General features: G+C 37.1%; 1 pseudogene across 1 annotated transcript in view; it reads left to right on the forward strand.

Moving 5' to 3' along the window:
- Positions 1-492: 492 nt before the first annotated feature.
- The window catches only part of LOC311620782 (patched domain-containing protein 3-like), a 28,433-nt pseudogene continuing 11,016 nt past the window's right edge, over positions 493-17,909 (forward strand). Inside the window, exon 1 of the transcript in view lies at positions 493-559. The product of the transcript in view is annotated as a patched domain-containing protein 3-like (transcript). The remainder of the gene's footprint in view (positions 560-17,909) is intronic.

The following is a 17,909-nucleotide window of genomic DNA, read 5'->3' on the forward strand; positions in this document are numbered from 1 at the left end:
TTTAACTGAAGATCCCCACATGTCCAGGATGTTAAACACAGGTTGAAGGACGGAAGGGTGCTGTAATTAATTGCTGGGCTTTCATAAACTCCTGAAATTCTACACGCCCTTGATTCTGTCTGTGGTACAACATTACTGGTAGAGGTGGAAAAATATACAATGAAAAATACCAATGATGTCAGAGAAGAGAGTGAAAAATCAAGAAAAGTCATGGAGGAGGAAAAAAGGACTCCAAGAGAAAAAGAAAAACATTCATACAACGAGGCGAAGGTACCAGCCTGATGGGAAAACCAGACTGTGAAATCAGCAAACAGAGAAATCAATTAGAAATATCCTCTAAATATATGATGAATTTAATTACCAAAACATGGTCTATACAAAGACATTATTAACTTACAGATAAAAAATTCATCTTAAGAAAAATGAATATCATTTTAGCTAAAGGCATGTGCCTTTTTAGGTCTTACTTTGGTTCTGTGGCCATAGCTAACCATGATGGGCCCTAAAAGCTTTGGTGGGAAAAACACGGTCCTATTTATCACTACAATTGTCCAGGAGAGTAAGATAAATGATTAGATTAGCAGGGCCTCTGAGAAAATCTCTAAATCAGTGTTAACACACCATCAGATTTGGCTTTCTGGGTTGCTCTGCTTTTCATCTTTATCCCCATGGCAGAGCTACATGGGAACTTATCAGTATATGTTGAGAAACAGCAGAAAATTTTCAGATCCAAGCAGTTTGACAGTCAAACCATGGGTCGGCCCCTTCCTACCTATGGAATCATGGGTCAATTCATTCAATTCCCTGAACCAAAGTTGACTCATTAATAAAATGTAGACTATGATAGCACACCTACTTTGCAGGGTTATTGTGATGATTATATAACACAGGTGAATTACACAATATAGAGTCTAGCCCAAAATAGAACACTCTAGAAATGGTAGTTTTTTTCTCTACATTCCCATGGGTAAAACAGAAACCTTTAAAAAATCCATGAAATCCAACCTGCTTAAAGATTCTTCTTCTTCAGGGATATCTTCCACTATTAAAGAAAAAAAAAAAGAAATACATTTTAAAACAATAATAAAATATAAGACTTTAAAAGTACTTGAGTAGTGTTTTATTAGAAATGTGGAGCCAAACCTAAAGATTATACTATAGTGAATATTAATCATACTAGAGGCCCAGTGCACAAAATTCGTACACTCGGGGGAAGGGGCCCCTCAGCCAAGCTTGTGTCCTCTCGCAGTTAGGGATCCCATGGGGAGCAGGCCTAAGCCATCAGATGGACATCCTCAGCCCTGCTGCCGAGGGGAATACTCTCCTCTACCACCACTGCACTTGCCAACTATTAGCCCAGCTCTTGGCTGAACAGCACTCCCCCTGTCTGAGCGCACTGACCACCAGGGGCAGATGCTCAATGCAGGAGCTTCCCCCTGGTGGTCAGTGTACATTATAGCGACCAGTTGTTCTGCTGTTCTGTTAATTTGCATATTAACCTTTGATTACTAGGCTTTTTACTAGAACACAGTGTAGCTTCAGGTACAGAACATGTATAATTTGCATGCATAAAAAGCCTGCTCAGATTGGCCAGAGTCAGAGAGGCAGCCTATTAAAAAAGAACTGGTGTTGCCTCGGAAGTGGGGGGTAGTCTTATACAGCGAATATAGGCCTAAACCTATGTTTTAACTGTAAAATTAGGGGGTTGTCTTATATGCCAGAAAATATGGTATATAAGATTATTGGTAATTCACTAATATATTCATATATTCTCTTTTTAAATATACCAAATGCAAGGGAAAAAATGAATGGGATCTATCAAAATTTGATACTTATCTGTGACCTATTATTTACAATGAACATAATCCTAACCAAACCACATCAGACTGACAGAAAATGGTATTGTTGGTAGAAGCAGAATCTATAATAATAAAACATAATATGCTAGTTAGACTGGGTGTTCCTCTGGACAAACTTCTGCATGAAGCCCTGGCTGGGAGGGTTGAGGGAAGCTACCATAACTGCAAGGGCCAAGCCCATTGCATGAATTTCGTGCATCAGGCCTCTACTCATAGAATAACAATAAACGTAAAAGAGCATGAGTTTCCTGAACTTCGTCCATTAGGAGCAGTTAGTAAAGAGAAACCTCTTATGCACTAACACAATACTACTTTTCTAGCCCTTCAGTGAAGACTAGCCCATTTAGGGTGAAACATTCCAAGACAAGGAAGCTTAATCACCAAGCACTACACTTTATGCACAGCAAAACATAGGAAACAGTGTCTTCTGGTCCCATTCCCAATTGCAACTTAAATAAGAAAGACTTTGGGATTCCAGTTGTATAAAGTAGAACCATTTGAGACTGTCTCTTTCCATTGCTGGAGTATATCTGCTCCCACCTTATAGAGCAGGTGGTAGAGACCATTAGTGCTCTGCAGTAGTGTGTGAGGCCATTTTTCTCAACCCTCCCCATTGGGTGGCAAATGCCAAGAGAAAGCATGTTTTTTCAGTTTGTGTGGTATATGTCATGAGATCCTATGCTGAAGAACAACAACAACAAACAACTAAGGACAAAGAAAGTCTTGGATAACTACATCCAATGAAAATCAAGAAAAGGCAAATTTATGAAGACAGTAAAAAAGATCAGTGATTAGAGAAGGGAGGGTGGAATAGTCAGAGCACAGCAGATTTTTAGGGCAGTGAAAAGATTGTATATGATACTATGATGGTAGGTACATGTCATCAGACATCTGTCAAATCCCATAGAATGTATACCACCAAGAGTGAACTTTAAGGATATCTATGAACTTTGGTTGATAATGATGAATCAATGTAGGTCCATCCATTGTAATAATTGTACCTCTCTGGTACAGGGTATCAAAATGAGCAAGTCTTTGTTTGGGATGTGGGGTTTATGGAAACTCTCTGTACTCCTCTCAATTTTCCTATGAACCTAAAAGAGCTCTAAAAAAGGGCTTGTCAATTTTTCTTTTAAAAAATAATCTGATATTAACATATATCAACAGATCATTATTATCTCAAGAAACATTCAGCTTGGAAATTGAAATAAAGATCCAAATATCAGAATATGGCTTATTAAAATATTTATTTTAATTAACCTCATAAAGGAAAGGAGAGGAAGAGAGAGATTGAAACATCAGTTATGAGAGAAAATCATCAGTGGCTTCCTCTTACATGTCCCACACTGGGGATTGAACACCCAACACTTGCATAGGCCCTGACATGGAATCCAACTGTGACCTTTTTGTTCATGGGTCAATACTCAACCACTGATCCATGCTGACCAGGTAAAATATGAATATTATCCCCACATCTGAGTGGAGTATGTGGAAAGATATAAATAAAGCCAATGACTTGAATTGTATACGTGAGCAAGAAAATGATTTATAATTACATATGGAGATTTAGTGCAATATAAATCAAAACTGAATCATCCATTTAATAAAAAGACACTTTGAATTCAAATTTTAAGTCAGAATTCATTGTGTTGATTTTATCTAAAAATTATCTTGAAAGATAAATTTGATAAAAAGAAAAGCTTATCATTGCCTAGCATTGCCCTAGTAATTTATGTACAAACCAGAGGCCCTGTGCATGACATTTGTGCATTGGGGGTGAGGGGTTGTTCAACCTAGCCTGTGGCCTCTCAAAGTCCAGGACCCCCAAGGAGTCCTTAGCGCTGCCTGGGAGGCTGGAGAGGCTTCTGCTGCTAACCCCACTGTGCTGCGCACCAGCTGTGAGCCTGGCTTCTGAGTTAGCAGTTCTCCCCCTGTGAGACCAATATTGTAATAACTTTTCATGGTGTCAGATGGTTACTACACATATTATTGTAAACACATGTGAACACACTTAAGGTACATAAATATCCAATCACTATGGTTGTACACTTGAAAGTAATATAATGTGTGCCAACTCTACTTTTTTTTTTTAATTCCTCAGCTGAGAATATTTATCTATTGATTTTTAGAGAGAATGAAAGAGAGAAAGACAGAGAGAAATATTGATGTGAGAGAAACTTATCAATTGGTTGCCTCCTGCACAAGCCCTGACCAGGGTCAGAGCCCCAGAGGAGACAGAAACCAGGGTAAAAGCCCTTGACCACAATCAAACCAAGGACCCTTTGGTCTGCAGGCCAATGCTCTATCCACTGAGCCAAACCAGCTCAGGATCACTAACTCTAACAAAACGTTTAAGAAAGGAAAAAGAAACCCCTAAGGAAAAGCAATCCTTCTGACCTTCACATATTGATATTTGAGAATAGGATGCTTTGGAGCCATTGCTAATTAGCTGACCAGGAAAGCAAACATAATCACTGACAACATCACAGCTGAACAAAGATCTGCAATGGGGATCCTGATGACATCATTGAAGCACCAAGACAATCCTGTTCCTATTGTTTCAGCCTCTGTTAATTAGGGCACCTATTATCTGAATCTAAAAGCATTCTAACTAGAGAAACAATCCAAAAAATTCAAACACTTAGAAGCTGTATAGCATGCTATTAAACAATAATTGGGTTACCAAAGAGATAAAGAAGAAATTAAAAACATCCGGGAAATTAATGACAATAAAACACAACAATCCAAAATCTATTGGACACAATGAAAGCAGACCTGAGGGAAAGTTTATAGCTTACAGGCCCATCTCAAAAAAATAAAAATAAAAAGTGATAGTAAATCATCTATCACTACAACTTCAATAATTAGAGAGAAACATGAAAAAAATGGAGTGCACAAGAGGAAATAATAAAGATCAGAGCAGAAATAAATGACACGGAGACCAAAAATATAAATAAATTAGGAGCCCATTGCAGGAAAATTCCTGCAAGCAGCCACTGAGGCCGTGAGAGCTTGCTCCACCGCTAGCCCTCCCACCTACTGCCTCTGTTGTGGCCATGGCTGTGCCTGCCTCCATCTCTGCAGCCTGCACTACCCGCACTTTCCTTCTGGCAGCCGCCTTGCTTTCTACTTTTTCTCCATCTTCCTTCTATGCTGTCTCCAGTCTTCACCCCTCCCTCCCTCAGCATATGCAAATTAACCACCATATTTGTTGGGGTAATTTGCATACTCACTCTGATTGGCTGTGGGCATAGCAAAGGTACAGTCAATTAGCATTTTTCTCTTTTATTAGTGTAGATAAACCATACAAAAGATCAGAGAAACCAAGAGCTAGTTCTTTGAAAGGATAAACAAGATTGATGAACCTCTAGCCAGGCTCACCAAGAAGCAAAGAAACAAAATCAGCAATGAAAGAGATGAAGTAACAGAAACCCAACCAAAATATAAAAGATTGTTAAAAAAGAAAAATACTATGAACAACTCTTTTCCAACAAACTGGACAACCTGGAGGAAATGGTCATATTCCTAGAAAAATTCAACCTTCCAAAACTCATTCAGGAAGAATATAAAAACCTCAACAGATGATAACTAAGGAAGAAATTTAAGCGGTCATCAAAAAGCTTCCAGGAAACAAAAGCCTGAGGCCAGAGAGCTTCACAGTGAACTTTACCAAATATTCAAGGAAAAACTAAAACCTATTCTCCTCAGACTATTCAAAAATTTCAGCAAGAAGGAACACTTCCAAGCTTATTCTATGAACCAGCAACACCCTAATACCAAAACCAGATAAAAACAACACAATGAAAGAGAATTACACACCAATATACCTCATGAACGTAGATGCTAAAATCCTCAACAAAACTGTGCCAAATCAGATCCAGCAGTACATCATAGAGATCATACACCATGACCAAGTAAGATTTATCCTGGGGATCCAGGGATGGTAAAATATCCACAAATCAATAAATGTGATAGATCACATAAACAAATTGAGAGGTTACAAATCACATAATCATATCAATTGATGCAGAAAAAGCATTTGACAAATTCCAACATCCTTTCTTGATAAAAACTCTCAGCAAGGTGCGAATAGAAGAATCATACCTCAACATAATAAAAGCCATAAAAAATATTAATAAAAACTATAGATAGCCAACATCATACTCAATGGGCAAAAACTAAAACCATTTCCCCTAAAATAGGAACAAAACAGAGATGCCCACTCTTACCACTCCTGTTTGACATTGTACTGGAAATATAGGACATTGGGATTAGATAAGAAAAAGAAATAAAAGGCATCTAAATTGGAAAAGAAGAAGTAAATCTGTCCTTATTTGCAGATGACATGATACTGAACATAGAAAACTTTAGAGTCCATCAAAAAATTATTAGAATAAGTAAATAAATTTGGCAATGCAGCAGAATACAAAATTAATGCCACAAATTCTATGGCATTTCTATACACCAATAGTGAACTTACAGAAAGAGAGATTAAAAAAGCAATCCCATTAACCATCACACCAAAAAAAATTAAGATACGTAGAAATAAACTTTACTAAAGAGGTAACAGAACTATTTGTGGAAAACTACAAGGCACTAAAAAAATAGATAGATGAAGAAATAAGCAGATGGAAGAACATACTGTGTTCAAGGACAGGTAGAATAAACATCATTAAAATGTCTATATTATCCAAACCAATCTATAGATTCAATGCACTCCCCAGTAAAATACCAAATAACATATTTCACAGACCTAGAGTGACCTTATCAAAAATTCATCTGGAATAAAAAAAGACCCAAAATAGCTGCACCAATCCTGAAAAAGAAGAGTAAAGTAGGGGGGATCACAATACCATGTTTCAATCTGTATTACAAAGCCACTGTTCTCAAAACAGCCTGGTACAGATATAAGAAGAGATATATAGATCAATGGAATAGGGGTAGTGGTAGTACAGGCCAGGTCCTGTATCTGATTATGGTTCTTTCTGCCCTTGGTATGATTCACTAAAAAATTAAGGGAGCATTGTGTTATTGGACTTCATGAGGAAATACATTTTTACATAAATTTAGTTGCAAGTTATAGAATAAATGAAACACCTTGAATTACAATACACAAGTAAAATATGAGGTAATAACCCAACATAATAACATTTTCAGAAAACTTCAACATTTGAATTTAGGGACTATGAAAAAAAACCACATAGGGATTTATTTGGGATTCCAAAATAGTTTCAGCAAATGAAGTTCATGTTTCTCTGAGCATTTTTTTCTGTGTTATCTCATTTAATCCTTCTATCAACCTTTCAAAAGCTTGTAGTGGAGGATCTTGAGCCAAAAAAATTACTCATTTGAGAATGAATAGCTGTTGCTTATAGAACTAGGATGTCTGAGTTCAAGACACTTGCCTTTATGTGAAGCAGACTCTATTTAATTAGCTGAACTGTACTGCACTCAATTCATGACTACATTCTTTTTTAAAAATTTATGGTTCCGAAAGGGTTCATAGAACTTATAAATTTGAAGTGTTCGGTCTACTGAATGTTTTAGTATTAGCTCTGATATTATCTGAAATATTCTAAGAATTTACTATATTATGAAAATATTTTATATTCATATTAAGGCAGTAGTATTATTTATTCTCCTTTATTGTACACAGCAAACAACAACTAACTTCTGAATATGAAGAAGGAAAAACCCAATCATCGGAAAGTAGCCTTGTTGGTAAGAATTTTGATAATGAATGCCTCTTGGTGCTCCTACCAAAGATGAAGTAAGAGTAAGGGAGTTTTAATTATGAAAGAGCAGGGAAAAACTACCAAACACTGTGTAAGTTGTATGTGTAGTTTTCCTTAATCTCTTTCTTAATTGAATAATAGTCAGAATGATTAAAAATGTTAAATGTAAGTAATTTAAAATATGGTGCAACATTATTAGAAATTTCATTTATGTTGTCTTAACCCCTATAATTCCATGTGATATATTTATATAATATAAGCAAGAAAAAGATGGTAAGTTAGGATATTATATGTTTCTGTTATATTCACATTATACCAAATTGGACTTTTTCTAAAAAGGGATCTTTTACTTCGTTTTTACAGCAAATGGATTACATTTATTAAATGAATACTTGTAACACATAGGTTCGTCTTATTAAAAAAGTAGTTAATATTGGGAACTCTATAATACTTTCCTGGTATCACAAACAAATGTTCAACAATAAGAGCTCTATCACTTAGCCAGTGTGCAACAGCCCCAATGAGATTGTGTTTTTTTAAGGATGGTGGTAATTGGAATAGTGGCTGAGCATAACAGCATATGTATGTAAACTAATAAAAAAGCTGTGACCCTCAAGTCCAAGAAAGGATCAACATGAAGACTCAGGAATCTGGATCAGCAAGGCCCACTCAGGAGCAAAGATCAGTCATGACTACAGGACCAGTTTCAGTGCCAAGTCTTCAGAAAAAAGACAAAAGAAAGTAACAGACAGATTAGACTGTCTTCTTACCTTTGCATCTGAAGTGTGAAAGAAACTGTCTCCCTTTGACTTAAGGAATTCTTTATATTCCTGAAGAATTCAAGGGGAAGAGTATAGGTGATAACTTCCAGAAAACACAGATTTTTCTACAAAAGATCTCACATAACAAACTAGAAAATCAGAGATGATACTCTATCTGTAATCACATGCAGAGAGGTTCTACTTGGAGTGAAATGGATAAAGATCTTAAAAGTTCTGAGAGAAAGCATCTGGCACATTGCTCATCCTAACTAGTGGAGCCTTTGCTCGGTTTCTGGCTTCATCATCTGGCTGAAGATGATACAAGCTCATTGCTATTCCCAAACTGCCTGAACTAAACTATAAAATCTCACCTGGTACATAAAAACGAACAGTGAAATTGTTTTAAACCTCAGTTTAGTCATAACCACCATTTTAAAACAAACACAAATTATCACCACTCACAAAAGCACACTCTTCAAGAGTCCACCCACAGTATTCTGAGAAAAGACATCAGTACCTCGCTGAAGAAGAATCCTGATTGATTTTGTGGACTCATCATTTCTAGAAAGCATAAAGGCTATGCGTATAACACAGAGATCACTTCCCCTCAGCATCTTCAATACAGATAATTATTTCAGCAGCTAATTAGGTATACTCCCAATGTTAATGCCCTGTTTGTCTATCTAGAGTTGCCCATTTACTTGCTGAAGTGTTCATCTTTGTGGGTTACCTCAAAGGCTAAAATGAAGGGACAAAATGGATGCCTCTTGACCACTTGCGTGTTGCTAATGTAAAGTCTAACAGACAATAAACTATGCTGAGGTCACTAGTCAGAAAAAGGGAAAGATTTAATGGGCCAGGATGTTAAACACAGGATGACCTACTAAAATGTGTTTTTATTAATTAATTAGAGGCCCAGTGCAGGAAATTGGTGGAGGGCTACCCATGCACCCTCTTGCATTCTGGGACTGCTGGCTCCTAGCTGCTCACCTGCCTACCTGTTAGATCATCCCTAACCACTCTTCCTGTCTTTCTGCTTGATGCCCCTGACTGCTTGCCTGCCTGCCTGGTCACCCCTACCTACTCTGCCTGCCTGCCTAATTGCCACTAACAACTCACCTGCCAGTCAGATCTCCTCTAAACACTCTGCCTGCCTGCCTGTCAGCCTGATTACCCCTAATTGCTCGGCCGGCTGCCTGCCTGATTGCCCCTAAATACTCAGCCTGCCTGCCTGATTGTTCCTAACTGCCACTGCCTCAGACCCAGCCATCTTGGCTTCCTTCAGAAGGACATCCAAAATGATGTCCTGGAAGTTGTTTGGCTGTCCAGCCTAATCAGCATATTATGCTTTTATTATTATACAATGCTGGGCTTCCTTCAACTCTTCAAATTCTACATTCCTTTGATTCTGAATATAGATAAATGGAGAACCCTGGAGCTTGCAGAAGTAGAAAAAATAACACAATGAAAGAAACACACACACACAAAAATAGAGAACTAAAATCAATAAAAGAGAAGAGAGAAAAAAGGACTTGGAAAAAAGAAAAAAAAGAAAAAAACAAACAAAAAAAAACACACACACACAACTAGGCAAAGGTACCAGCCTGAAAAGAAAACAGATTGGGAAGTCAGTAAGTTAGAGAAAACAGTTAGAAATATCCTCTAAATACATGCTGAATTACATTCACATAACATTGTCTACACATAAATATTACTTACCTACAGATAAATAATTCATTTCAAGAAGAATAGATATAATTTTACCTAAAAACGCTTGCCTGATTAGACCTTGCATAGGGAAAGCCTTTGGTTCTGTGGCCATAACTAAATGAAATGAGTCCATAAGGTTTGTTGAGAAGAACAAGGTGCTATTTACCACTGCAATTGTCCAGGATAATAAGTTAAATGCTTGGACTAATCTGGCCTCTCAGAAAAACCCCATATCAGAGATAAAACACAATCAGATTTCACTGAGTTGATCTGATTCTCATACATATCTCCATGCCAGTGGTGCACAGGAACTTATCAGTGTAAGTTGAGGCACAAGAGAGTAGATTTGGGAGCCAAACTAGTTGACAGTCAAATCATGGGCCAGAAACTTGCTGACTCTGGAATCATGGGTCAATGCATCCACCTCCTTGAATGACAGTTGCCTCATTAATACAAAATAGGCTAAATAGCACACCTATTTTGCAGAGCTATTATGATGACTATACACAGGTTCATTACATAAATTATGGTCTAGTCCTCAGTAGAACATTCTAGAAACGGCAGTTTCTTTTCTCATCATTGCCTCAATTAAGTTAAATTTTTAAAAATCCATAATATTTTACCTGTTTAAAGAGACTTCTACAGAGATCTCATCCACTATTAAAGAAAAAAGATAAATTACACTTTAAAACAATAATTAAAAACTGCAGAAATTTAAAAGTACCTGACTAATGTTTTGTTGGAAAGTATTTCTTTGGGACTACACCTGAAGACTATACTAGAGCAAACATTAATCATAGTATTGGTAGGCCAGTAATACATTAAGAACACTTATTTTCTCATTAAATACACAAAATGCAAGGGGAAAAAAGAATGGGATCTATCAAAATGTAATACCTACCTTTACACTGCTATATACCATAAATATAATCCTAACCAAACCCCATCAGACAGACAAAAATGGTATTGTTAGTGATAAAGAATCACAGAGTAACAATGTCAAACCTATCTATTATAGTATGAGTTTTCTGGACTCCCTCCCTTTAAAGCAGTTGAAAGAGAGTACACTTATTTTGTCCTAACACATACAACTTTTCCAGCTTTTCAGTGAGGGCTAGCCAGTTTCAGATGAAACAATCCATCACAATGAATCTTGGCTGATCGGCCCTACATTTTGCAGCACAGCAAAACATAGGAACCAAACTCTTTATGCCCCATTTCCAATTGCAAAATAAGTAGGAGAGACCTTGGGAGTCCAACTGTATAAAGTAGAATTGCTTAAGAGTGTCTCCTTTCAGTCTGAAAGTCTCTCTGGGCCCACCTCATAGGGCAGGATGGTCCAACCAGTTAGTGCTCTGCAGTAGTGTGTGAGGTCATTTTTCTCACCCTCCCCATTATGTGGCAAATGCCTAGAGAAATCATTCTTCTTGAGTGTATATGGCACAATTCATCAGAGCCTAAGCTGATAAACAACAGCAACCCCAAAGGAAAAAGAACATCTTGGATAAATACATCCAGTTAACTTGGAATTTTAATTTTTTAAACACTCAAAAGATACCTACGGTATGATGCCAACTGCACAACATTCAGGAAAAGGCCAAACTATCACTGGTACCAGTGTTGAGGGAGAAGGGATGGATGAATAAGCAGAACATAGATAATTTTTAAGGGTGTGAAAAGATTGTATATGATACTGTAATTGCAGATACGAGTCAACATACATTTGTCCAAACCCATAGACCAAACAACAGCAAGAGTGATCCTTAACGTAAACTATGGACTTTTGTTGATATGCCTCTCTATTGCAGGATGTAAAATGAGCGAGGCTGTTTGTGTAGGGCACATGGAGTTTATGGGAACTCTGTACTACAATATATTGCTGTGAACCTAAAACTCATCTAAAAACTAAGAATTATGAATTTTTCTTTAAAAATAAGGTATTTTCTGAAATTGTTATTGACATTTATCAATATAGTAATAATATTCTCAAGACGTAGTCACCTTAGAAATTAATATAAAAATCCAAGTATGAGAATATGGGTATTAAGAGACATAGAAGCATTGAACAGACCTTCAAACTACCGATGGTGATGGGGAGGCCTAAGAGATGAACAAGGAAACTTGTATGCGTGCATATAAACATAACCAATAGGGGGAGTGAGGGCATGTGATGGGGGCAGGAGCAGACAGGGAGAGGTCAATGGGGGGAGGGGGGAGGAGACATATGTAATATTTTCAACAATAAAGATTTGAATAAAAAAGAATATAGACTATTATCACCACAATAAAGTGAAGCTTATAGAAAGACATATATAAAGCCAAGAATTTTAATTTTATACTAGGGCAAGAAAATACTTGATAAAAATGGTTGACTATCTTGTTTTATAATAATAAGTGGGGATTTAGTGCAATATAAACTGAATCATCCAGGTAATTAAAAGATTCTTTTTATTCTAATGTTAAATCAGAAATTATCATGCAGATTTTATCTAAAAATTATCCAGAAACATTATGGATAAAAAGGAAAGTTTATAATTGCCTTATATCAGACTTGTAATTTATGTACAAATACCTATTAAATGCCCACCAAGAATAATAATGGTAACCAGCATTGCGAGCAATTATGAATTATGCAACTGAAACCAGTTCCACGTTATATTACAATATTACTTGCTTTGAAAACAGATCTTAAACCAATGCCAAAAATTCAGTCATGGCTATACCTGCTGTGCAGAAAATGTTTATGCAGCAGGACTAAGACTGCTATCCTGAGAAAGTCCTCCTTATACGGCTATTCTTCAGTTGGAGATTGAAAACCTGAATTTGGGGAGTTTCCACCTTTTGCTAACTGAGAAGAGTGGCCCTGGAGCCTAAACACTTTGTACAACTGATGGGGTTCATGCTGAATACTTGACTTCCTTCTGGGAATCTAGAATTTAGGTACAGGCTATGGGGGAGATGTCCATGTGACTAGCATGCCATAAAAACCTTGGCACTGAGTCTAACAAGACTGGGAGATGACGTTGTTTCACATGTGCTGTCACAATCTAACTAAGCACCTCCTGCCAACTCCACAGGGAGAGGACTCTTAGAAGCTTGTGCCTGGTGTCCTCCACCCTCTATCACACACACCTTTTCTCTTTGCTGATTTTACTTTGGCCTTTTACTGTAATAAATCTCAGGTATGAACACAACTGTATGCTGAGTCTTATACATTTTTCTAGTGAATAAGCAGTCCTAAGTGTGTGTTAAGGAACATCTAACAAAATTGAATTATGTGAAATTGCTATTATTTGGGTTGATATGTTATACATGATTACAGTCAGAAGCTGGTATTTCACAAAATACCTGTCTTTGATTTTGTTTCGGTTTGTGCTGATTTTAGAGATTCCTCCAGATCTGTAGCTATTGGAATAAAGGCAGAAATGGGATAAATGAAACAATGATGTCAGAAAATAATATGAAACAATTCTATTGACTCAGAATAGAAATACAGAATCCTAATGATTGACAACAGGTTCTATAGCAAGACCACTCTAAGAAAGAAAATGAAAATATTGCACTGACAATTTTCTCCAACTGAACAGGTTTGAATTACTTTTTATAATAACTGTAGAAAAACAAAAATTATTCCATATACTAAAATCATGTTCTAGTGATTACAAAGTTTATTTGTTCCTAATATACTTTTTTAATTTTTATTAAACTAAAATCATAGCTCACCTATTAAAGGCAATTCTTGACAGGAAAAGTCAAAAAGTAAAAAAAAAAAAAAAAAAAAAAAAAAAAAGTACCCAAAATGTAGATATCCATGATATTCTAATGATATTCTATCAAACTCAATGTGTATGGCCCAGCTACCATGGCTCAGAGATTGAGAGCTGACCTGTGAACCAGAAGGTCAAGGTTGGGTTCTCTGTCAGAGCACATACCTAGGGTGTAGGCTCAATCCCCAGTAGAGGCCTACAGTAGGCAGCCAACCCAGGATTCCTCCCATCATTGATGCTTCTATCTCTCTCTCCTTATCCCTTCCTCTGAAATCAATAAAAATATTTTTTAAAGAAAACAACATGTTTAAAAAAGTACTGGTATTTCTTCTTGAACTGTTGCTCTTTCCTGTTCATCTGACAAAGTCCTATTCTTATGTGCAATCTAAATGCCAGTGCACTGCCTGGAAACCTATGAGTTACCTTAGATTTATCTCTCCCTGATAACTCCCTACTTGAAATTATCAACACAATCATATGAAATAGTCCTCTCTACTCCCTCTGCTTTTATTTTGCTTCTATATGCTGTCATAGTCAAACATAGGCTCTTAATAGGTGGCTCTCACATGGGGAAAGATACCAACAACTATTATTGTTCCTTCTTAAATTATTAAGATTTTGAAAGCAAAACAAATAAAGAATACATCGATCTATAAAAACTCCAACATTTTAAATGGAATAATTGAGCTTCCTGACTCATTTTAGCATGGAAGGATGGAAACTTCATAATGGACTGATGCTAGTCCAAGGAGACAAGAGGTTTTTTTTTTTTTTTTTTTTTTAAAATATATTTTATTGATTTTGTACAGAGAGGAAGGGAGAGAGATAGAGAATTAGAAACATCGATGAGAGAGAGTCATCAATCAGCTGCCTCTTGCACACCCCCTATTGGGGATATGCCCGCAACCAAGGTACATGTCCTTGACCAGAATCGAACCCGGGACCCTTCAGTCCCCAAGCCGACACTCTGTCCATTGAGCCAAACCGGTCTCGGCGACAAGAGCTTTTTTGTCTCACAGTCTCTTTACATGGTTTCCTTCCACATATCCTCCACATGAGGCATCAGCAAAATAGGACTCACAGGCCAAATACAAGATGCCATTGTTTTTGCAAATAAAGTCTCACTGGAATACAGCTGTGCCTATTCACTTGAAGATTCTCTAGGTCTGCCCTCACTCAACAATGGCATACTTGAGTATATATGGCAGACCACATGGACTAAAATCAGGCACTTTACAAATAAAAGTTTGCTTTCCCTGCTTCATACCACAACCAGAGGGCCCTAATCAAATCTAATCTTGTTCCTCTTCTGCTCAAAACTCCAATGCATCCCTGCAGAAAGTATGGCTGAATCCCTACCTCATTCCTCATTCTTGCTGGACAACTATGACTATATTTGGACATTTACTGTCCTGATACCCAAATAAGGTGGTATCTCCCATGCTCCAAAAAGGGAAATGATTATACCAAGCTCATCACAGTACCTAGTTTACCAATAAGTGGTTTAGAAATGAGCATGTGATGCAATTCAGGCCTATAAAACCTTAGGGAGTCAACTGAAAGTCTGTTCGTTTTCTCCCTATTTAAAAGAAATAGGCCAGGCCAGTGTGGCATTGAGAGTTGTCCGCTGCACCAAGCGGTCACTGGTTCAATTCCCAGTCAGGGCATAGGCTTGGGTTGCAGGTTAGATCCCCAGCAGGGGCAGCAGGAAGCAGCCTATCGATATGATGATTCTCTCTCATTGATGTTTCTATCTCACTCTTCCTTTCCCTTTCTCTCTGTAAAAACAAAATATATATATTTTTAAAAGTTACAGGAAACACATAGCTCAACATCACTCATCAGGAGTATACAAATGAAAGCCATAATGAAGTCCCAGCTCACTCCTCTCAGAACGGCTGTCACCAAAATATAAATGGAAAACTAGTGTTGGCGAGGATATGGAGAAAAGAGAAAGCTTCGTGCACTGTTCATGTGATTGGAAATTGGTTCAGTCTCGGTGAAAATTAACATGGAGCTATCTCAAAAATATTGGAAATAGAACTGCCATTCCACGTCTGGGTGTTTATTGTACAGAAACATAAACATGAATTTGAAAAGATATCCACACCCCTAATGTGAACTGCAGCATTATTTACAATAGACAGGATATGGAAATAATCTAAGTGTCCTGCAATAGATAAATGAATAAAGAAGATGTGGTATGTAAATGTATATATACAGAAAGAAATATTAATCAGACATAAGTAAGAATGGAGTCTTGCCATTTATGGCAACATTGATAGACCTTGAAGGTGTCATGCTAAGTTAAATCAGATTGAAAAGTCAAATACCATATTATTTCACTCACATGTGCAATATAAAATACCAGAAACAGACCCCGTAGCTACAGAGAATAAACCAATGGTTGCCAGGGAGCAGTGAGTTAAGGATTTGGATGAAATGGAAAATATGAATAAGAAATGCAACCTTCCCGTTATAAAATATGTAAGCCACAGGGATCTCTTGCACAGCACAGGGAACGTGTCCAAGTTGCAATAACTTTGCACAGTAAGACAGTTAGAAATGTAAACACATTGTCAGAAATGTAAGTGTCAAATTACTCTGTCATATATCTGAATGTAATATAGTGTGTGCCAACTATATTTTAACAAAATGTATAAAAGAAAAAAGATCTAGTCCTTTCTGTGGTACTGAAGACTTTCATAAGCCTGCCTTAGCTATAAGGTCTAGTAATAATTAATGTTGTTTTCTAATACTTTTTTTTAAATCGAATTTATTTAAACAATACAACAAAATTTCATCAACAATATAGTTGCCGTTGTTTTCTACTACTTGTGCCCAACGCTCAGGAAGCATTTTAATCCCTCTGTTGTAAAATTCTTGTGATTTTGATGCAAAAAATTCGGTCAATGCATTTTTGAGGCATTCTTCATTATTAAATTTTTTTCCAAGAAGAAAGTTTTGCAAAGAACGAAACAAATGATAATCGGAAGGGGCAATATCAGGAGAATATGCAGGTTGAGGGAGAACTTCCCATTCCAACTGGCGCAGTTTTTCAGCAGTGATTCTTGCAGTATGTGGTCGTGCGTTATCGTGGTGAAGAATTACGCCCTTCCGATTAATCAGCGTGGGTTCTTTTTCTCTTAAAGCTTGGGCTAACCTTTCCAATTGGGCACTATATACTGCACTTGTAATGGTTTGGTTAGATGGTAAAAGTTCATAATAAAGAATTCCTTTAAAATTCCACCAAACACACAACATCACTTTTTTCACATGCAAGTCAGGTTTTGGCGTGGGCTGCAGAGCCTCATTTTTGTCCAACCATTGAGGCCGCCTTTTCAAATTAACATACAGCACCCATTCTTCATCTCCGGTAACAATTTGCTCTAAAAACGGCAAACGGTTTTGACGAGAGAGGAGCGAACTGCAAATTGTGACTCTTTGATTACCGTTGTTGTCAGTCAACTCATGAGGAACCCATTTTCCAAACTTTTGGACTTTGCCAAGTGCACGCAATTGATTGGAAATTGTTTTTTGTGAACAATTTAAAGTTGTCGCAAGCTCTTGTTGGGTAATTTGAGGATTTTGCACCAAAAGAGCTTGAAGAGCTTCTTGATCAAAATTGGACACACGGCCTCGACCACTCTTGTCCTCTAACGAAAAATTTCCCTAGCGAAATTTCTCAAAGCAATGCTGGCATTTTCTGGCGCTAACTGCATCTTGACCAAGAGCACTACAGATGTTTTTTGCAGCCTCACTTGCTTTTCTTCCTAATTGGAACTCGTAAAGCATGCAGTGCCGAATATGCTCTTCATCCGCCATCTTCTTAGCCCTAGTTTTGCAACAAAAACCAAACCAAACACAAACTTTTTCAAGCAAAACTTGTTAATTGCACTTCACATGTGTTTGAAGGTTATGTCAATACAAGTCAAAGCCAAGCAAGATTTTAAACGAATGTTTAAAAACGACATTAATTATTACTAGAACCGATACGTATCACCTCATTCCCAACCCACATTGTGCCACATCAAGAGTACTTACTGCCCATAAATTCCTCAGAGCTCACCTGTACAC

The sequence above is a fragment of the Pipistrellus hanaki genome, assembly GCF_964339955.1.
Source record: "Pipistrellus hanaki genome assembly, chromosome: 1".
Taxonomy (NCBI): Eukaryota; Metazoa; Chordata; class Mammalia; order Chiroptera; family Vespertilionidae; genus Pipistrellus; species Pipistrellus hanaki.